The sequence below is a fragment of the Tursiops truncatus genome, chromosome 1 (assembly GCF_011762595.2).
Source record: "Tursiops truncatus isolate mTurTru1 chromosome 1, mTurTru1.mat.Y, whole genome shotgun sequence".
NCBI classification, from domain to species: Eukaryota; Metazoa; Chordata; class Mammalia; order Artiodactyla; family Delphinidae; genus Tursiops; species Tursiops truncatus.
The window spans coordinates 115,838,921-115,861,987 of NC_047034.1; the positions used below are offsets into that span (position 1 = coordinate 115,838,921).

The 23,067-nt window shown below is 42.8% G+C and overlaps 1 long non-coding RNA gene across 1 annotated transcript in view; it reads right to left on the reverse strand.

The window, feature by feature from the left end:
- Window positions 1–22,707, reverse strand: part of LOC141275822 (uncharacterized) — a 106,110-nt gene extending 83,403 nt beyond the window's left edge. The window contains exon 1 of the long non-coding RNA XR_012324205.1: window positions 22,547–22,707. This is a non-coding gene — a long non-coding RNA (uncharacterized lncRNA). The remainder of the gene's footprint in view (window positions 1–22,546) is intronic.
- Window positions 22,708–23,067: the final 360 nt, after the last annotated feature.

Genomic DNA, 23,067 nt, shown 5'->3' on the forward strand with positions numbered 1-23,067 from the left:
TTTTTGCGGTACACAGGCCTCTCACTGTTGTGGACCCTCCTGTTGCGGAGCACAGGCTCCAGACGCGCAGTCTCAGCGGCCATGGCTCATGGGCCCAGCCGCTCCGCGGCATGTGGGATCCTCCCGGACCAGGGCACAAACCCGTGTCCCCTGCATCGGCAGGCGGACTCTCAACCACTGCACCACCAGGGAAGCCCTGATTCCATTTATATGAAGTGCAAAATAGGCAAAACTAGTCGGTGCTGCCGGAAGTAAAGACAGCGGTGACTCTTAAGGTCAAGGAGGGATGGAAACAATAGCACACGGGGAAAAGGATTTATTCATTCAACAAGTACACACTGAACACCTACCAGATGCTAAGTTAAAGAGATTTCATGGCAATCGAGATAAGCTTCTGTCTTCATGGAGCTTTAAGATCTATCAGGGAAGACAGAGACCATTAAATAAACATCTACCATAAGTTGTGATAAGCTTCACACTGGGGAAAGTAGGAAATGCTCCAAGAGCATACGGCAGGGGGACCTAAACTAGTTTAAGGGTTCCAAAATGACATTTAAATGGAGGCCTAACAGAACTTAGGCAGGCAAAGAAGGGATCGTTGTTGACTTAGTGACTCTGGTTGACTTCAGACTGATCATTACTCTAAGACTTGACTAAGAGAGGCCATGTGATCTGCATCTCCATCATTGTGAGAATGGTCTCTGGATGAATGGAAACACTTGTCCTGCCCTAAACTGCACTGGTCAAACAACTCCCTTCATGCTAGGACATTAAGAGTTCTGAACATTCTTCCATTAAATGAATATTGACAAGATAGAGTGACCTGAAAGTAACCACCACGTTGACGCAGGAGCCTGAATCCATATGAAAGGAGTACAGCAGAACGCACAGTGGCTCCTGGCTCAGGCTCCGAATCAGACCGCCTGAATAATAATGCTGACTCCACCACTGGCTGCATGCCCCTGAACACTGACCTTCTGCAAGCCTCCATTTCGTCATCTCTAAAATAGGGGCAGTATTGCTACAGTGCTAAGAAGTCTTTAAAGGGTAGCTTTTTAAATAAAACAGAGGGACTATACAAATGTCTTGAGGCGGATCCTGTTTAGAACAGTGTTGATAGATTCTAAATGCATATGAGGAAGAACTCCTCTCCCGACACTCTCTCAGACTCACCAGCCATACCAACTTGTCATTGCCCAAACACACCAAGATCTCTTAAATGCCTGTGCATTTGCACATCTCGGTCCCTTCTTCCGGCATGTTCTACCCACTCTTGTTTGCTTGAAGAGCTTCTATTCAGCCTCCAAGTCTCAATTCATGCATTGCCTCATGGGGGAAGATTATCCTGACTGAACAAGACAGAACTAGGTGATCACTTGTCCATGCTCTCGTGGCATTGTGAATATCTCTAAAGTAGCATGTAGCACATTATACCAAAATTGCTTCTTCATACATTCATCTCCTCATTGCTATGAGCCTCTTGAGAGATGAGGCCGTACACAGCACTTGGCACATAATAGACAGCAAGAAGTGTTCACTGAATTAATTGAATGAATGACTACTGATGCTTTAAGAGGCAGCGAATTCCTGCCACCAGAAATATTTAAACAAAGATGAGATAGCTGTTTAGCAGAGATGTACAGAGAGGACTGAAGCATCTGATACTGAACCAGCTAACTACTAAATAGGACCCTCCAAACCTGAGAGTCCTTGGGGCTAGGTGAAGAAAACCGGCAATCCCAAAGGCACAGAGAAGGAACAGCTGTATATTTGGGGAAGAGCAAGTGGCTCAGTTTGTCTGGGCAAGAGGACAGGATGGAGACAGGATTGTAGCAAGAAAGAGATGACACACCCAAAATAGTAAAGGAACATCATTTAATAAGTGTACTATTTAAGAGGAGTGGGCAAGGTAAAGTATCCCTCATGGAATGATAAAGCTTACAGGGCCTAACAAGAGCAGGCTGCCATTCCAAAGGGGCGAAAAGAAGGAAGTGGAGTTCCCAGAGACCTGTGAAAGGGGGGTGGTGGGGTGACTTGATATAAGTCGCGGCCTAAGTAGAGGAATGGGATTTAGTCACTGCCAGGGATCTACAGGGAGAGGGAAGAGAGGAATAAATATCCAGGCACCTCATCTCCCTCTGCTGTCACCCTCCAACAGCCTACCAGTGCCTGCCAGTGGCCACACCCAAAGCCAGACAGCAAGGGAGCCCAGGGAAGGTAATCTGTAGAAGCCCAGAGCAGGGCAGACAGTGAGGGGCAGGCTAACCGCATAAACATTATTTGGCAAGCCCTCAAGAGCTGCCACGGAGTTTGGGGCATAAGGGTGACATGATCCAGGCTCTGCTTGAGGATGGTTAGTTTTGTGGCTGTAATCAGAATGAATTCTGAAGGCAAAGAGGGAGAGGGAGGCAGGGAAACAAAACTAGGAAACCATTGAATCCATTCATTTAAGTGAGAGGGGAGGGGCCTCAGCAAGGGGACGCCTTCATTACCCATATCAGCCCTGGGAAGGCTCCTGATTCTCCTGCAGATTGCACACTCCCTGAGCGGCTCACCCTCCACATAAGCAGCCCACCGAGTCACAAAGGTGGAGAAGAAACTTCTCCAATAAACAGCACGATCCTACCGTACAGCACAGGAAACTATATTCAATATCCTGTGATAAACCATAATGGACAGGGCTTCCCTGGTGGCGCAGTGGTTGAGAGTCCGCCTGCCGATGCAGGGCACACGGGTTCGTGCCCCGGTCCAGGAAGATCCCACATGCCGCGGAGCGGCTGGGCTCGTGAGCCATGGCCACTGAGCCTGCGCGTCCAGAGCCTGTGCTCCGCAACGGGAGAGGCCACAACAGTGAGAGGCCCGCGTACCGCAAAAAAAAAAAATAAAAAAAAATAATGGAAAAGAATGGATATATATATATATATATATATATATATGTATAACTGAATCACTGCTGTACAACAGAAATTAACAGAACACTGTAAATCAACTATACTTCAATAAAATAAATCAAAAAAAGAAGAAAAAGAAAGAAAAGAAACTTCTCCAAACCAAGAAAACATTTCTGGTGTATACCTTTGAGTTTCCTCCTGATGTTCGCTTTCCCTCTTTTCCTCTGTATCTAAAATTATACTGAGCAAGCCCAGAGGAAAGTAGCTGCGGCAACTAAAGGTCACAGAGCAGACAGCAGTGATTGAGTTTCTTATCATAAAAAGCAAAAACATGAATAGAGATCCACAGGAGGAAAGCCCCACTTGATTGTCAGTAACCACTTCTCCAAGATTCTGACATTTAATTCTTCTCTGGCTGCCCACCCTCTCATCAAGCAGTGACCAAACCCATCCTTCTTGGCTTCTTCCTTCCAAAAACTGTCTTCCTTGGGCCTCATCACAAAGGGACTGATTCTCAGCTATTACATTCAGAAAAAATCGGAGGACCTTATCAGCAACTAGACCAGCACAGAGATGAATAGAAGAAGCGTAACATTTCCTCTGTGAAGCCTTCTCTTTCTGCAGGAGCAGATTGGGGTTCCTTCTTCCATGCCCGCTTCATCTCATCTCCACCCGCATCATCACACCAGGTGGGCGCCCAGCCTTGGTGGGTGAAACCAGAGGGGCCAACTGATATTTCCTTTTACCAGGTGGATAGGAGATAGCTCTGCTCTATCTCTTGTTTTCTGTTCAGAATGAGGCTCTTTTTTCATTAGTATTATTATGCAAAGTTTCCTGAAATAAAAAGAACAATGACTGTTTAAGTCCTTCGCTCTTTAATGACACACAATGCAACAAAGCTCATTAGGTTGACATTAACTTTTTTTCTCCACTGCCTCATTAGAAGCTTAGCACCTCTAAGAGGATTCCTTACAATGCATTGTCGCTGAGCACATGGAGAGCCTTTAAAGATTTTTGTTTGTCTCTCAACAAACTCCTTGCCAGGCTTTTCAAAACTGAGGTATAGAAGGAAAGAACATCTGACAAAGAAGAAGGCTGAATTACCACACACTCAGAAGCGCTTCACCTCCTTGCAGCACTACCATACATCATCAAAAACGTGAGTTAACAAATCCCGACAGTTTCCATTTTCAGACTGAAGGGGCAGATGATACAAAGCAGCAACGCCACGTGTGTGAGGATGCTCCCCCCACCCAGCCACCCACAAACACGCACACATTCTTTCTAACCTATCGTCTTTTCATGATTAGAGGTTGCATTCATGTTTGAGTTCTTAAAACAAACAAAGTGTTCATGAGAATCTTCCGCACCTCCCCCTTTCCACCAGTATGTCCACTCCCAAGGACAGCAGGAATACCAGCTGGTCAATTCCATGGGCTTTTGCTTAGACTCAGGGTAGTGGTACAGTCAGTCAGACGCCCCTCAGTGGAAAATAGCAAGGCCAAAGTGGCAAGAAACCACATGTGCCCCCCAAAGCAGTAAATAACATTGTGTGGATTTAACAATTCATTCTGTTGATGAATCCAGCACACAAGTATTTATCTTGCTACAAATTTGTTTTTGTTTCCTGACATCTTTTTAAAAACCAGTTTTGATGACAGAAGATACTTTCTTTAATCCTACCGATATTTGTACCCAGATCTGTTTTCTATACTAAGAACTGGACAGATAAACTGCGTGCATCATAATCCTGATGCAATCTAAATCTCTTGTTTGCCTACGCTGTTTTCTCGTCCTTCAAATGGACACACTACAGCTGCCTTCCCAGTGCAAAGGGGGGAGGTGTGCCAAAGAGGGCTGAGAGATGGAAGTTTCCTCAGTGTGGGTAAGAGAACTGGCCAGAGGCAGGGGAGGTTGGCTGGGGCCGTGAGGATCTGCACTGCTGTGGCCTGCACTGCTGTGACCGTCATTCAGGTAGCTGCTCTTTCTTTCGTCTTCCGAGGGGTGGTTCTTGGCTGCTGGCTTAACTTTCAGAAAGCACCCCGACTTCTCCAAGCTTCATGGGTCAGCTCCTACTTTTGCGTCTTATTTTCTTTAGCAAAAAGGAAAGGAAAGGAACCAGCACTGGAAAGCTCTGAGATTCTGGAAAATTCTTCAAGAGCAGAAGCAGAGTACAGGTGGTTCATTATGAACTATTAACATATTAAAATAAGCCAATAAGAGGAGTGTTAGGTTTCTTTTCAAATTAGATCCTGTCTTTGCTGAGAAAGAAGAAAATATGAGGGGTCTGGACTTTTTTATTTTTTCAACAAAACATTGTTTTGGTTTGGGTTTTTCAAGGACACGTCATTTTCCTGGCTGTGATATGTAATGCTTCATTTTACCAATCTGCATTAAGTGGTTCAGCTTATGACTATAAACAGTCTCTGATTTTGTCATTAGGATGAGTTATTCAAGTGTAAGGAACTCAAGATAATGTCCTCAAACCACTTAAACAAGATTCTTTCATTCTTCATTCAAGTAAACATATCCTGGATAACTTCTGTGAGTCTGGCATGGACGAGGGTGTTCTCTTAAGTCATTTTCCACGTCAAGATCTGTACTAATCTCCTCCTCCTACCCTACCAATTAATAATGTCACAGGCTTGAGAAGCAGCTGGCCAGGGTCTCGCCTATATGAGCCGGAATAGGGAAAGCTAACTGGCATTAAGGCATGTGAGAGAAGCCATATAGCACAGCGGTTATGCACACTGACTCTGAAGTTTGTCTGGGTTCAGTTCCCACATCTGCCACTTTTTAGGTCAAGTAGGATAAACAATTTAGCCTCAGAATAATAAATACAAAGGACTTAGATAAGGACTTAGCACATGGTAAGTACTATACTAAATGTTAGGTATTTTTAGGACCCCGGCTTTAACAGGGCTCTGTCACTACCAAGAGGAATGATTAGGGACCCAAGGCCTAGCCTTCCTCCCACTGAAGTGGCTGAGTCATTCCCAACACTATTCGCCAGCCCCTGCTGATGCTGCCCTGTCTTGCCAGCAATGCCACCACAATGACATGCATGTCCTTGACCACTGCCCTCTCCAGCCTGCCCCACTGTTCTCCTGGGTTGATCCTGTTGCTTCCACAAATATAAGGGGAGATTCTGTCTCCACTCTTGTTGCATCTCTTTATCAGACTGCTAAGTGTGACCTTGCTCTCTTTTTTTAGTAAATCTCCCATAAAGGGTAGTTTCACCTTCTTAGTTTCCTACAGGACAATCTTTCAAATAACATGATAAAAGGTACCCCCTGGGCTAAGTCAGAAAACATTTGGGTGGCAACTCCAATAACCTGCTCAAAAAGTCTTTTCCCACTAATTATAAATTACTGTTCCAAGGAAGGAGTTAAGGCATCTTGATCTCTCTATATAGATCAGTATCATTACACTTTATGTTTGCTGCCCCACAGCAAAACACACACACACACACACACACACACACACACACACACACACACACACACACGTCTTGCACCATACCTTACTGGAGAATTTTAGTCTCCTTAAGGACTGATCAACACTTCCAAATTCTCTTTACAATATTCTCAAAGAACCTATCAATTTCACATGCAAAAGAGGTCTGAAGCATGTTTGGGACATGCTAAGGCTCTTGGTATTTTAGATCAGTCGATATTATATATTAGCTCCTTTCTGAAGCTACCTTCCTCGATTCTATTTTTCCTGATGTTTCCATGTTACTGTTTCTTAAATTGTGGTCAAGGACCATTGACGTCAAAACAAACTGACTTAGTAAAAACCCAGATCCCCCACATCAGCTGAGTCAGGATCTCTGGGAGTAAGGCTCAAACGTTTGAAGTTCTACAAGCTGTTCTTTCTCTGCAGTCTAAAGTTTGAGAACTAGTGCTCTACATCATTTTGAAATCCACATCATTTTGAAACACACATTAATTGCATTACCAAGCATTATGTGTCTATCTGACCAGTTAAATTGTTGGAAGCTAGTACAGTGATCTTTAACATAAAATCCTGTATTCCATCCTTTGTTATTTAAGATATGATCTTGCTATCACTAAGGTGAAGAACATTTGCAAGGCAGGACAGCCGCTGGTCTCAGGAATCAATGAAATGAAGTCTGTTTGCCTCCTTTAAGATGAAAGAATTGGTACAAATATACAACAAAGCCCATAATAGGAAGTCCAAACAGCCTATAGGGGTTTGCCTAGTGGTTGGTGGGTGAGCTTTGCAGTCAGTGAGACTAGGATTCAAATTCCAGTATGGATGCTAACTAGCTGTGTGACCCTCAGTTTTCTTAGTTTGTGCCTTGATGTTCTCACCCATAAAATTTAGATACTCATACTGACCTCATAGATTTGTTGTAAGGATGAAGTGAAAAAATGTAGGTAAAGCATTTGGTACAGGACACAGTAAATGTGTTTTAAAAGTTATTATTTCCAAATGAGAATTATTCCTGATGGATTCTGAAATAAACCAAACAGTTCTCATCCACATAAAATCTTCAAGATGGTTAATGAGTTACTGGCCAGATGCCACTTTGCCTTCTTTCCAGATATCTGGATACCTCAATAGTGTGATTTGCAAAGCACCACAGAGCAAGGTAAGCTTAAGTCAGAATAGCCAGATATTCTACCGGACAACTCCAACCCTAGGGAAGAGTCTAAGGAAAGAATGGCAAAGCCAGAGTATGAGATGGACCGTTCAAAGGTGGGGCAGATTCACTCAACAAAATCATTACAGGGCACATGTGCAAGACACAGTTCCGAGCTGGGAGTACCGCACTGAACAAAACAGACAAAATCTTTTCCCATGTGGGGCTCATACAGGGAAGCAGACAGTAAACAACTCAGTTAATAAAATAGACAGGATGTCTGATGGTGAAGCGTGCTGTAAGAAAAATCAAGCAAAAAATGGGAATAAACAGAGCCAGGGTGGATAAGAGTTTGTCACGACAAAGCAGAAAAACCTACGCATTGTTCCATCAGTATCATCTCCCCTTGCCCTAAATCCACAAGTGAAAGGTGACCATTCGATTAATTCTCAGTAACTATTTTCTGAATGAAGGATATGCCTCAAGAGGAAACCAAAATCTTTGAAAATAAAGCACACCTGTTTCAACTGGTTAGCATTAGTATCTGGTACATTTAAACACTCAATAAATCATTGTTGCAGAAATCGATGGCTCAGCAAATAAGCAAAAGAACTGTCACCTTTCAGGAAGAATGATGATAGCTCCATCCAGAGAGACTGTTCTCTGTAATGATTGCAACCTCCATAATAAGAATAACAACAACATGGGCCTGATTGTTCCCTTATACTTGGTATTCTCCTAAGCACTTTACATGGATTATCTCATTTGAACCTCACAACAATATTGGAGATTCAGGGGAGGAATTGCCCAGTAAAGGACCTGTGGAAGCCTCCTCTATTGAGTAGTGCCCTTCCTATTGAGAAGTGTATCCTTCTCAGTCAATAAGTTGGGTCCTAAGTAGACTTCAGAGCAGTGATTCTGATTACCATTTAATCAGGTGCTCTTCAAATTATCAGACACAGATGTTCACATTTTCCAACCCAGCTGCCAGTCTGCTCCCAGCAAAGCACTGTTTCTGATAACCATCCAGTCCAGACTTGGAAGATTTTCATGTCTTTTCTCTTTCAGTCATTCTACTGGTGTTATCCAGCACTTGCTGTGTCCAAAGCTCGAGAGGCAGTCAGAGGTCCCTGCCCTCCCGGAGTTTACAATCAGACCCTGAAAGAAGGCTCAACCCTTTACAGTGAAACAAAAGCAAAGCAATGCGTTTGCCTTGGGGTGTGTACAACAGGTGCAAGAGAGGACTGAGGACTTTGATTTATATCTTCGGAGACTAATTTTGATTTCCGGTATGGAGAACTATTGGAAGGAGTCAGGACAGAGATATGTGTGTGTCAGAAAGGGCAGCTATGCACCTCAGGGAAAAGAGCTAGGTGCACCTGCGCTCTGGTTGCACCAAAGACCCAAGATAGGGCTACAGCATGAGTCACACCGGCAGCTGCTTCCCAAGCTGTTGGAAAGCCAGTCACAGACAAGGCCGGTAGAACCTATGCCTGGCCCGCCGGATCCTATTCTGAAGATTTAAAGCTGAAAATCAGTGCTGAATGATAGGTCAGAGCTCCCGAAAACCCAAACCATAGTCAAGAAAGAGAGAATCCGATTTGCCAGGAAAAACAAATTGCTTAAAAAGGTAGTGCTGTAACCAGTTCTGGGAACAAATAGTGCCCATTTTATTTTTTTTCCAGTGTTTTGAAAGGAAAGAGGCAGCAATTAGAGAGCAAGTGGAGGCAACAGTGCAGACGCACGGAGGAACAGAGCTGGAGGAGGGGCCTCAGCACCCTGCGCCAGAAGTGGTCCAAGTTGGACGCCAATCTGATCGTGTTGCTCCTCTGCATGAACCCTGCAGAAGCCTCCCACTCTCCTTCACACAAAGCCCAAACTCCTTCACCTGACCCACAGACATTTGCAAAACCTGGTCCTCTCCTTGGCTTTACCTCACCATTCTCCTCTTCCCTTCATCTATTCTGAACTGCTCTCGGGTCCTCACAGGTGCCTCTACCCTGCCGCCACTGGATCATCACGTGGAACACACTTCCCCTCCCCATCTTCATCTGACTGCCACCTACTCATTCTTCAGATTCTGCTTAAATACCATTTCCGCAAAGAAGCTTTCCTTACCCTGGTCTAGGTTAGGGCCCCTTGCTCTGTTCACATAATTCCCTATATTTCCTCTCTCATAATATTCATCAACTTTCTAATCATTATTGACTTATTTATGTGTCTTCCCTACTAAAGAGTAAACTTCATGAGTGCAGAGATTGTTGTAAGTGCTCATAAAACATCTGTTAAATTAATCAATTGATTCAATTGAAGCAAAATTTATTTAGGGACTCTAGGTCCTTCTTTCTTCCTGAATTTTAAATGGCAAGAAAAGAAAATAGGCAACATCTCAAAGGAGAAGAGAAAGGACAATTCTTGCCCATGGTGGCCCGGCAGTTTAGGCTTTATGATCACCCATACCCTTCCTCATTAGCATGTGCCCCCCCGCCCCAGTATAAAAAAATTCTATAAAGCTACTTTACCTCCTCCCCAGTCCAGGAAATATTATCTTCCCTCCTTTTATTCTCATTTCATTCATTGAGTAAACATTTATAAAGCAACTTCTGTGAGAAGCACAGAAGCACAGCAAACACTGACTCTCTACATTTTTGTTGTTTTTGACCTTTCACAGGTGGTGATTTAGGAGCTGGGTGTAATAGGAACTCAGAAATAAGCAAGATTTTAATTTCAAGGGGTAAAAAGATTAATAGTCAGAAACATATTTAGTGTAAATTCAAAAAAAAGTTAGGAATCTTTGAGCTGTTGGCAACAGAAGGACCAGTTTGAATTAGCTTAAACCCATGATTTCATTGGCTCACAAATCTTTTAAAGGCCAGAGGTTGTTTCAGGCATGGTTTTTTCCTGACATGGACTTCACAGAGTCCCCAGGCTCTGGCTCCTTTGTGATTCTCTGAGCTCTACCCTCTGAATGACACCTTGACCTCCTCAGCCTTCCTCGTGCTAGCAGTTATTCCAGATATCACTTCTTCCACCACATCGGAAGAAGAGGAACTCTTCACCCACCTCCCACATAGGAAAAAGGAAGCCTCCTTCCCAGGACCCTCCAGCAAACGGGGGGATTTCCTCCCCTATCACTATCAATATGCCCATCCTGGAACCAGTTGCCTCACCCAAGGAATGGGATACACTGGTTGGTTTCAGCCCATCAGGATCCACCACTGGAGCCAAATATGGCATCCATTCCACACCAGCTGTATAGCTGAGCAAAGTAGAACCTATCCCTAAGGGAAAAAAAATCGAAGACAGAGAAATGAAGAAATAGATACCAAACAAGCAGTCAACAAATGTCCGTTGTACAGGTGTACGGTCAGGCCACCCAAGATGGCTGTTCTCTTGCTTTCTGTACACCCCCTGCTCAACCAGTGCCTGCTTCACCTACACTCTATTCACCTGACTGACCTTCCGTCTTAATCATAGAGCCTAATCAGTAACTGCCTACGTGCTTGCCCTCTGCCCCGGCTGCAGATTTCCCTGGTAACTGAGGAGCGAACCTAACATCAATTCCCCTTGCAACTGGTAGTCTCCTTCTCCTTCAGGTAGTGAAGATTGCTTCCATGTCCTGCCTGCCGTCTGCTGTACACAGTGGGCTGTTGTTCAGGACATTTTGCTTCAGACTTGTAAGGTTTCCTGCCCAATAAACCATGGATGTCTCTGTTGCTGTCTCCGGGCTCTTTCCTCAGTCTCACAGCTGGGCAATTACAAGGTTTACAGGGTTCAGCCCAGCAACAGGTAACTAGATATCCAAAGCAGCTCTCAGGTTTTTCCACATCGCACAAAGAAATATGTCATCATGGATGGGTAGCTTACAGAATCCCTGATTCTTAGAAGTAGAAGGAATTGTAGAGATGGAGCCCAATCTAATCCTTCATGTTATAGTAGTTAAGCCTAGGAAAACTGAAGTAATCGGCCCCAAGTTACACAGTTTGGTGATGCCATTGGAAAGAACATAACATTCCTTCTTGCTTGTCATTACTACACAATCAGGGCAAAATCATACCATATGACAAGTCATTTCTGTTATTCTATAAACGCAGAGTTTACTTGCAGAGAGAGTATTTTTGTTGGGTTTGTGAGGAAGAGGGTACATAGGAAAGAGTGAAAGAATGGAAAGAGAACAATTTTAATATCTTTTCCATTTTGTTTTAATTCACACAACTTTCTGAAACATTTATGGACCCTAAAAACAAGAACTTTTCTCAGAGCTGAGAAAGTGCAACACTAGGACTTTGATAATAAGAATCCACATAGCAACGACAATCAGGCTTCTAAGTCCTGATCCCAGGGCTCAGCACCATTTGGGGAAAAGATAAGTTATTGCCTCTGCTCTCAACAATCGGTGTGTTTGAGACCTGCCAGATAATGCTCATTTATAATGCTTTTGATTTGAGGAGGGAATCTTCAGAGTAGAGAGAAAAAGTTCATGCTAGTCAATAATTAAACATCACAGAGCAACCTGTGCTCTGGGGCCTGTGAACTTTCCTCCAGGTCACAGAACTGCATTGCATTTTCATTGCATTTTCACCAGAAGTGCCCTCCCTGAGCCTAGCGAATCTCTCCCCTAGTATACACACCCCCTCCACGTATGGAGAGCCTATTCAAAGGCAAACAGCTCACTCTGATGGTGCTTATCTTTAACCCTTATTTACCACTAGTATCTCAGCAGCAATTGTTTAACTTTTTTTTTTTTGGTATAATATCATCTTTTTTTTAATATCTTTTTTGGGGTATAATTGCTTTACAATGGTGTGTTAGTTTCTGCTTTGTAACAAAGTGAACCAGTTATACATATACATATGTTCTCATATCTCTTCCCTCTTGCATCTCCCTCCCTCCCACCCTCCCTATCCCACCCCTCTAGGTGGTCACAAAGCACTGAGCTGATCTCCCTGTGCTATGCGGCTGCTTCCCACTAGCTAGCTATTTTACGTTTGGTAGTGTATATATGTCCATGCCTCTCTCTCACTTTGTCACAGCTCACACTTCCCCCTCCCCATATCCTCAAGTCCATTCTCTAGTAGGTCTGTGTCTTTATTCCTGTCTTACCCCTAGGTTCTTCATGACATTTTTTTTTCTTAAATTCCATATATATGTGTTAGCATACGGTATTTGTTTTTCTCTTTCTGACTTACTTCACTCTGTATGACAAACTCTAGGTCTATCCACCTCATTACAAATAGCTCAATTTCATTTCTTTTTATGGCTGAGTAATATTCCATTGTATATATGTGCCACATCTTCTTTATCCATTCATCTGATGATGGACACTTAGGTGTTTCCATCTCCAGGCTATTGTAAATAGAGCTGCAATGAACATTTTGGTACCTGACTCTTTTTGAATTATGGTTTTCTTGGGGTATATGCCCAGTAGTGGGATTTTGCTCGCTCTGTACCCGAGAAGAGATTCCTCTCTCAGCCTCACTCCCTCCACCAGGCCTTCCTCTACCCTGTGGTCCAAATTCACTTTCTGAACATGAGTTGAATCGTGTAATGCCACTGCTTAAAACACTTTGAGGAATCCAAAAGTTTATAGAATAAACTGTGCCTTGTTAACATGATCCCCAAGATCCAGAACTCACTGCCCAAACAACCTGCACTCTCATGCCTTCCTACCCTTGTCCTGGCTGTTTTATCCACCAGGTAAGCCCCTCACTGCCTTAGCTATAGAGAAAATCCTGATCAGTTCTTAAGTCCCGGGGAAATATTATCTCTTCTCTCAGTTTCCCTAGATAGCTTCCCCTTTAACATCCCCTATAACATTGTAGTTTGGTCCTTTCTTTACCTCTTCGTCTCCTCCAGGACAAGGACCATATTTTACTCACCACTGGGTTTTCATCCATTGCACAGAGTAGATGCCCAATTAATGTTAATTGAGTTAGATTGAATTGAGTCATATGATGTCTGTCTTGCCGTCAAAGCGGATTGAAATCACACTTTCTTCCAAAATATGTCCTAAACTATCCTAACTGTAGGTTCAGTCTATGTATTGAGTCAACCTATTTGCTCCCTCTATCCAGCTCCAAAACTCCAAGTGCAGCCCCAAACTCAACTCCCAGGACCATGTGTGAAATGATCCAGGAGACCTTTGGGTAACTCTAGTCCACAGTCCAGAACTCAGCATCAAATCACCCTTGCCACTCATCAAATCGTGCGTTTATTTATTTGTTTGTTTGTTTCATAAACATTTAAAAGCCTACTTTGTCTCAGGCCCTATATTAAGTGCAAAAGAAATAAGGGTGAAGACCTGGGCCCTCAGGGAGCCCACAGCTAGTTGGCTGGGGGTGGGGGAGTGGCAAAACAGGCAACCCTGTTGCAGATCCTCTATCATATTTTGCCCAATCCCCAGTCTCTCTACTCTGTTTCTTGTCCTTGGGATGCTCTCTGCCTTGATTCTTGTTCCAGAGACCCCCAGCTCTCCAGACGAGAAATTGAAATCCTACTTGCAATCCTACTGCCGGGACAAAAGACTTGTCTACAGTTTTCTTTTTCATATAACCAGCCCTTCTGCATACCACTCTTCATAGAGGGAGAAAAGTCTGACTTCTTCACAGGGTCACTGATCCTTTGTTTCAGGACTCTCTGACCTGGCACTCAAGTCTGGCATCTAATGTGAATTATCCAGTACCCTTTAACTTTAAAGTACATAACATCCTCTGTGTATCCTATTTAGAATGGATATCCCCAGGATCCATTCCCTCAGATTCTAGTTGTCTGTATTTATTACAAGGTTCCCAGATGATTTTGAAACAGATGATCCAGGGACTTTGAGAAGGATTGTCCTAAGAGCCACATGTTCGCTTAAGTTTTAGAATCATCTACACTGTCCCTATCTCACCCTACCACCAGTTTGGACCCTGCAAACCTTCAGTAACTGAGCTAATCCCCCAAGTCTCCTGCCAAAGGAAGTGGAATTTAGCCAGCAGAGGACCTACTATGCATGCCTGTGTGCTTTGACTTTTGAATATTATCTTCCCCAAAGTCCCCCTCACTGGGCACTGCTTACCCATTGGGACATCTTAGATGCTTTATCTTGGCCTTTTGGCCAGTTACTTGTTTGGACTCTGATCTCTTTCCATTACCACTGAAACACCATGTTTTGTCCATCAATACCTGACAGTCATTCTCTCACCCCGCTATCTGGTATCCCTACCTAGCCAGGTTTGGCCCCAGGTTCCAGACCTCCCCACTTAGTCTATCCAAGTGTAAATTATTGACTGCATCTGCACGAGTCCTCAGAAATCCCAGTCCATGGTCATATTTTCTTAATCTGAAATCCCATAGCACCAGTTGTCTGCCTCACTTTTTGTCACTTGCTATTCCTAGTCCTGTTACCAATATCCTATCTCTCCAGCAAGACTGTAAATTAACATTACTGAGTATTTGTGGGTTAAATAATCATATAGGCCCTAACTATGGAGGACACAAAACAAGAAATTGATAGTAAAGGTAAAGGTCCAGAGGAACTTATATTGCCAGAAAAGTCAGGCTTAGAAGAGATGCTAGAGTTCGCATTGAGTTCCCAGGAAAAAAGAGGTTTTTAACCACCATATTTTCCATTTGTTGAGGACCACTTATGTGTCAGGCACTGTACTAGCTATATTACATGTCATCCTTCTAAACCTCACAACCATCCTTTGAAGAAACTGATGCTCAAGGAAGTCCACAAACTTTCCCACACTGACACAGCCAGAAAGTGAAAGAGTTGAGATAACAATTTAGGTTGACTCCAAAGCCCATGGTCTATTACTCTACAAATCAAGGAAATAATTATCACAAACTCCTCAATTTTACCAGAACTATTAACAGAGTGCACTATTCCCTGAAGGCCTCTAATATCACTTGGAAATTTCCAACAGGTTCAAAAAAATTGTAAGGAAGACATTTTTCTGGAATAATCAGGGAATAATGTACAGTTGGGTATACAGAGCATTAAGGGCAAATGTCCTGCCCAACAGCTGTGTTCATTCCTCTGTTCAGCTCAATGGTACTAAACATAAAGCAAAATGAACTGAGCGTTTTAATATTGTTTTCTCTTTGGAGACTCTGACTTCTACTTAATAGGACAGGAAAATAGCCCACCGAGCAGAATGCTAGATGGTGGCTCATCCTACTAAGGCTTTATGGCTGAGCTTCTGTAGTTTGTGTCTGCTTGAGAGATCCCCTGGCCCCTTTCCTAATTGCAGGGGTTGCCCCCAGCATGAACACTGGATTACTAGCTCGAGTTAAAGAGCACTTAGAGCCAGGCTGGCCAGAACACTCGCATGACTTCCAGGAAGCTACAAGAGACATCAAGAATTAATTAATTGATGCCAATGGGATTTGTAAGCTTGGGATAAGGACACTTCAAAGCCTGAAAGCATATGCAGCGCATCACACAACTCACACTCCCTGGCACCCCCGCTGCTGTGTGGAGCAATGATGAGGGCGCTGGGTTTGGAGTCCCAAGCCCAGGTCTGGGTCTGTGGGAACTTGTGTCTTGCTTATCTTTCTAATTCCTCATCCGTAAATAAGAATAATCCCTGCATTACTCATTGCAAAGGGCTTTGTGAGGGCTACTCACAAAGCCCTCAAATGAGGTATTTGTATGTGAAAGCTCCATAAGGACTGTAACTAGGGTAAATGCCCCCCTCCAGTACTCCCGTAGCAATCTGTGCTTGCCCAACAAGCATTCATCACATTTCTCTTCTATATTGTATGTACCATAAGGACAGCAACTGTATCAGTACTGCTCACCACTGTCTCCTAGTATCTACCACCGTGCTGAGCGCTTGCTTAGTGCTCAATAAATATTTGTGAGATGAATGAATAGATGATAAATGCAGTCTTATGTAGTGTTCTTTATTTTGTGGGAATTTCATGCCACATGGTAAAACAAATCCCATGTCACCATCACTGTCCGCTACTGGCAACTTTTTTTCACTTTATAACTGTTACTTCATACACATAGATGGTCCTCAAGAAGTGTATAGTCCGAAGGGAATAAGATTGTACAAATGAAAAATCAAGTAACAGCAAACACAGAAAATGCCATTTCCAACAATTTCTCCTTGTTATTTCAACTTTTTCAAAGAATTAACCTCAGGGGTAAATCCCAGCATCTTAAAACTACAAGTTTCTATCTTGGTAGACCAGGGACTGCTTAGTATGACCAGACAGACTATTATAAATATAAATTCAATTGTATCCCAGAAATCCCAGACTTTCTTGTGGAGGAGTGACTATTTTCTGAAAGCCTTAAGAACCAGAAGTAGACATTATGTGTGAGAAGGTGTGGGGAAAGGGGGGCAGAAGTGGGTCAGAAGATGCTTCTGTAGATCCCAATGCAAATTTTTGCGGAAATACATAGCCAGACTCAAAACGTAAAGGTAGGCTCTAATCATTTGCTAAGATCTACATGCAATGAGAAGTAACTGGAAAGCAAACATATATTGATAGCATAGACTCAATGCCCCAATATTTTTAGTACTTTGAAATTACAAATTTTTTTATCTGCTTTTTATGTGGAACAAATATGCAGACTAAACTAACAACTTGAGCAGGACACCAAGGATTTCTTCTGAGGGGTATTTTTCTCTGTGATAGGTCTACAGGGAGACCTGGGTACAAGAGCATCACATGATACCAGGAAGCTTGGGGACACTTCCTTTAGTGGAAGGAAGGGTTTAGTGAAGTCTTTATCACCACTGGGAAGAGTAAGCATGAGAAGGTGAAATGGTGAAAACAAGTTGGGGGTTATAATAAAAATGGCTTCTTAGGGCTTCCCTGGTGGCACAGTGGTTGAGAGTCCGCCTGACGATGCAGGGGACACGGGTTCGTGCCCCCGTCCGGGAAGATCCCACAAGCCGCGCAGCGGCTGGGCCCGTGAGCCATGGCCGCTGAGCCTGCGCGTCCGGAGCCTGTGCTCTCCAACGGGAGAGGCCACAACAGAGGCCACAACAGTGAGAGGCCCGCGTACCCCAAAAAAAAAAAAAAAAAAAAAAAAAAATGGCTTCCTAGTCTAATAGCAGTATAATAATTGATCAACTGGTGAACCTTGAAACAATTAACTTTGAAAAGATAGACTGTAGAGTTCCTCAATCATTTCTAATACCTCCCTTAAAGAAAACAAGCAAATTATGATGTGTAAAAGTCCCCTTGAATTCATTATGCAACAAATAATTTTGAGGTTGAATCTCAGTATTACTTACTTGCTAAAAGTTAATTTTAGAAGCATCTACCTGAAATTGTGCCTATGGCAGACACTTTCGGGAGTGTAACAGACACTGAGAGTTGTACCCCAGTGTCTATTCTCCCTTTTATCCACAGCTGAGCACAAGAGCACCAAAAATCAAGACTACACTTCCCAGCCTCCCCGGTAGCCAGTCTTGCTCATGACTAAGTTCTACAAATGGGGTTTCCAGGAACCTTCCTTAAGAGAGAGCTGATGCTTATTGTTAGCCCCCTCATCTTTGCCTCTCCCTCCTCTCTTCCTCCTGAAACAGGCGCTGCCATTTGGAGGCTGAGGACCACATTCTTGGGTTGGATGAGCAGTGAGTGGGAAGAAGCCTGCAGCCTGAAGACTTTTAGGGCAAAAGTCACTACTCCAGCCCTGGACTGCCTACCTTCTGACTTAAATGAGAAACAACACACTTTTATCCTGATGAAACCACTATTATTTGGAGGTTTTCTGTTCTTTTTGAACCTAAGCCTCACTGATACAGAGAAGGTTTGTATTCAAGGTAAATAAGAAACAGTCCCCAATTTTAAGAAGTTTCATAAACTTGAGAAGGACATGAATGGTATATACAACATTGTAAATTTGTACAAAGAATAAAATTATGAGTGTCATAAGATCAAAATATTATCGTTGAGGATGGGAACAATAAAAGGAAGACAAATTACTTCTGTTAGAAGAGAATGAAGGAGGGAATAGTGGTTCAAGTGGCATTTGAGATGGGCCCTAAAAGAAGAATAGAATTTTGATAGATAAAAATGGGGAGGAAGGGCTTCCCTGGAGGCACAGTGGTTAGAAGCCCGCCTGCCGATGCAGGGGACGCGGGTTCGTGCCCCGGTCCGGGAAGATCCCACATGCCGCGGAGTGGCTGCGCCCGTGAGCCATGGCCACTGAGCCTGCGCGTCCGGAGCCTGTGCTCCGCAACGGGAGAGGCCACAGCAATGAGGGACCCGCGTACCGGAAAAAAAAAAAAAATTGGGGAGGAAGACAAAACAGGCAGAAAAAACAGCATTACAAAGGCTGGAAGTAAAAAAGTATGGATTGTGTTCAAGGAAGTTTAGGTGATTCAGTTTAACCAGAGCACAGGTTGTAGATAGTGATCCTTACTGATCACCCGATTGATCTATTTCCTTTTCTTGATGCATTTTTTTCATGACCTTTGTCACTATCTGATGCCATATTATGTTAACTCTGTTATCTGTTTATTTTCTAGAATAACCAGAATTTCAGTTCTCCAACTTTTTGGTCTCAGAGACCCCTTTACATTCTTAAAAATTATCAAGAAAAGCTCCAAAGAGCTTTGGTTTATGGAGGATATATCTATAAATACTCACTGTATTAGAATGGATATAATGTTTTAGTTATGTAAGATGAATGTTATAGAGATCTACCGTACAACATAGTGCACTATAGTTAAGAACACTATATTGTGAACTTAAGATTTTTGTAAAGAGGGTAGATTTCATGTTAAGTGTTCTTACTACAAAAAAAGGGGCAGAGAGAACTTTTGGAGGATACAGATGTTTATTACCTTGATTGTGGTGATGGTTTGATGGGTGTATGTTTATGTCCAAACTCATCAAGTTATGTACATAAAATATATGTGGTACTTTGCATGTCAACTGTACCTCAATAAAGCTTTTTAATTTTTTTAATTGATAAATGTTTAAATATTTATTTATGTATTGATTTTAAAATAACAAAAATAAACCTGTTCCATGTTAATGTAAAGAACATTTTTATGGAAAAAAATTTTTCACATAAAATTATTAACAGAATAGCATTGCTCTATAATTTTGCAATTTTCCTTGACTTCTGGCCTAATAGAAGACAGCTAGACTCCCACATCTACTTCCACATTCAATCTGTTGTGATATCACATAACAGGTAGCCTCTGGAAAACTTCACTATATACACATAAGAGAAGAAACGGAGAGTGAAAATGACAAATAACATCTTAGCGTTATTATGGAAACAGTTTTACTTTGCAGACACCCTGAGAGAGTCACAGAGCCCCTCAGGGTCCCCTGACTAACTCTGAGAACCACTGAACTAGAATATAAACTCAGCGAGAGCAGAGATGGTGTTTAGTTCCCTATTATATTCCCAGCACCTAGACCTGGCATATAGTAGGCACTCAATAATACTCATTAAATGAATGCATGAACCTGAGGCTATATTGTGAAAGACACTGAAGGGCAGGCTAATGAGTTTGCAATTGACTTAGTAGACAAAGGGGAGTCAGTAGTGGTATCTGAGCTGGAGAATATAACAATCTGATTAATCTGACCACACCAAGGAAGATGGGTTGGAGAGAAGGGTAACCTGGAGATACTGGTACCAAGTAGGATGCTCTTGATTTAGCCCTGGTGAAAAATAGTGAGGTTCTGAAGTAGGATGAAGACTGTACAAATGGAAAGAGGAGGACAGACATGAGAAATCACTGGATACAGTGTATTAGCCCCCGAGAAATCCATGAATCTATCCTGACTTAACTGTCTGTATGACCTTCCTCAAGCCAATCAACTCCTGTTCAATTACACTTTCCTCATCAGCAAAATAAAATATTGTATTAAATATGGATTGTCACTTTCAACTCTCTCAAAGTAATTTGCAGATGATAGAATTGTATCACCAAAATATTAATTTTAAATGTCACAAAATCACGATTCCTCATTGGTAATTATTCCTGCATTTACTGATGCAAAGACTAGTCATTAACTAGGCTCTTTAAAAAGTAAGACTAGAGAATCAATATTAAACTTCAATATTAGCTAAAGTGTTTGCTTGGGAAAAAAGTTATTTTTTAAGGAGGACTTTTAACTTATTTAATCCTCAAACAATTCCTATGATGCAGGGGGTTTTTTCCACATTTTGTTAATCAGGAAATATTAAGAAATACACTCCAAGCCCCACACCTTGGAGTAAGCAACAAAGTTAGTAGTTAAACAGTTATGTCTGATTCTAAAACTTACAGTCTTAACAATGTATAACACTACCTCAAAGAAATTGAGATACTGTTTAAATTTGGATATGTTGTTACAGTTTGGAAGTATGGATCAACAAAAAAGAAAAATATGGCACTCATGGAATCAAACTACCACCTCAGTTAATCTACAATTATCAGAGAAAATCAGACTCCATCAGGTTAACAAGGCAGGAAAAATGACTGTATCTAGTTAATTAAAATGTATAGGAAACTATGGGCTAAGGTGGAGGAAAGAGTACAGAGCTCGGAAAATTTTGAGGAAAATATAGAAGGAAAAAAAATGACATCATCTCATCTAATTTTCAAACCTGAGCACACCACTGAGAAAGAAACAGGCTCTGTTATTCATCATTTCTCTGTTCATTTTTGGCTGAAGCAAATTAAGGTCATTCACTCTGGGAATAAATGAGGTTGCTCTGAGTTAGTTACCAAACCGACAGTGGCACAAGTAATGCTGCTAATGAAAATTATCCCAACTGTCTGACTCAGACATCGGCTCAGATTTCAATTCCCTGCAGCCATTTGGTTGAAAGGATTTCATAATAATTTTCAAGAGACCATTTCAAGTTTCTATTTTATCTCAAGGAAAGAAGGGATGCATTTGTTCTCTGCTTTGAATCAGAAATATGCTTGACTTTGTAAAGATTGCATAATGAGGGACTTCCTTGGTGGTGCAGTGGTTAAGAATCTGCCTGTCAATGCAGGGGACACGGGTTCGATCCCAGGTCTGGGAAGATCCCACATGCCACAGAGCAACTAAGCCGGTGGGCCACAGCTACTAAGCCTGCACTCTGAGAAGCCCATGCACCGCAACGAAGAGTAGCCCCTGCTCTCCACAACTAGAGAAAGCCGGCGCGCAGCAATGAAGACCCAATGCAGCCAATAAATAAACCAATAAATAATTTTTTAAATAAAAGATTGCACAGTGAGAATGCTGACCTGTAGTTTCTTTCTTTTTTTTTCCCCCTAGGTAAGAAGTAAATTTATTGAGAGAGATACACACTCCATAGACAGAGCGTGGGCCATCTTGGAAAAGGAGAGGCCTCACCTGTAGTTTCTTAAAAATTATTCGTTGGGGGCTTCCCTGGCGGCGCAGTGGTTGGGAGTCCGCCTGCCGATGCAGGGGACACGGGTTCGTGCCCCGGTCCGGGAAGATCCCACATGCCGCACGCAGAGCGGCTGGGCCCGTGAGCCATGGCCGCTGGGCCTGCGCGTCCGGAGCCTGTGCTCCGCAATGGGCGAGGCCACAACAGTGAGAGGCCCGCGTACCACAAAAAAAAAAAAAAAAAAAAAATTATTCGTTGGGCTTCCTTGGTGGCGCAGCGGTTGAGAGTCCGCCTGCCGATGCAGGGTACACGGGTTCGTGCCCCGGTCCAGGAAAATCCCACATGCCGCAGAGCGGCTGGGTCCGTGAGCCATGGCCGCTGAGCCTGCGCGTTCGGAGCCTGTGCTCCGCAACGGGAGAGGCCACAACAGTGAGATGGGCGTGGCGTACCGCAAAAAAAAAACAAAACAAAACAAATTATTCCTCGTTGCATCTATCTTCTGTTCAATTTCCCAGTAATTGTTGGAAGACCAAATCGGCAACTTTTCCTTACATATTTCTTTGATATTCTACTCTTAAATTATAGCATCAGCGCTCATAATTCTTTTTGCAGTGTGCTGAGATACATCAGTAAACCCCTGGTTATTATTCATTTATTCAGTACACTTTGCTTGAGAACTTACTATGTGCCAGGCAGTGTGTTGGTACCAGGGATCCAAAAATGGGCGAAACAGATCCTTACCTGCAAGGTGGTCACCGTCTAGCAAGGAGATAGGTAAGTAGATAAATATTTCCTTGATGTGTTCGTATTATCAACAATATGAGCAGCTACTGCGTTCCAGGTGTTCATGTTAGATGCTAGAGATCTGTTCTTCACCAAAAAAAAAAGAAAAGTATTACTGTGCATGTTAAGCAAAGATAAATTCAAAAGAAAAAGAAGTAATTTAAAAATCAGTAGGAAATGAGCATTCTGACATGAGCTATGTGGAAATGAGACAGACTTTGTCTGAGATAGTCCTATGCCTTTGGAAACAGGGTGAAAACAACATGAAAAGGCAGTCAGGAAGACAGAAAATGGGAAAGTAAGAAGAGCAATACCCTGGAAGCTCTGCCTGGTGAATTAATAGCTGACAAGGTCTCCATCTGGCTTTGAGAAAGCAGGCCAACCAAGGTCACTGTGCTCTCTTTTGAGATTTTTCCATGAGTTGCATTAATGCCACAAGATTAGCAGATTATTTACGTGACAATCAAGACTGGGCATTG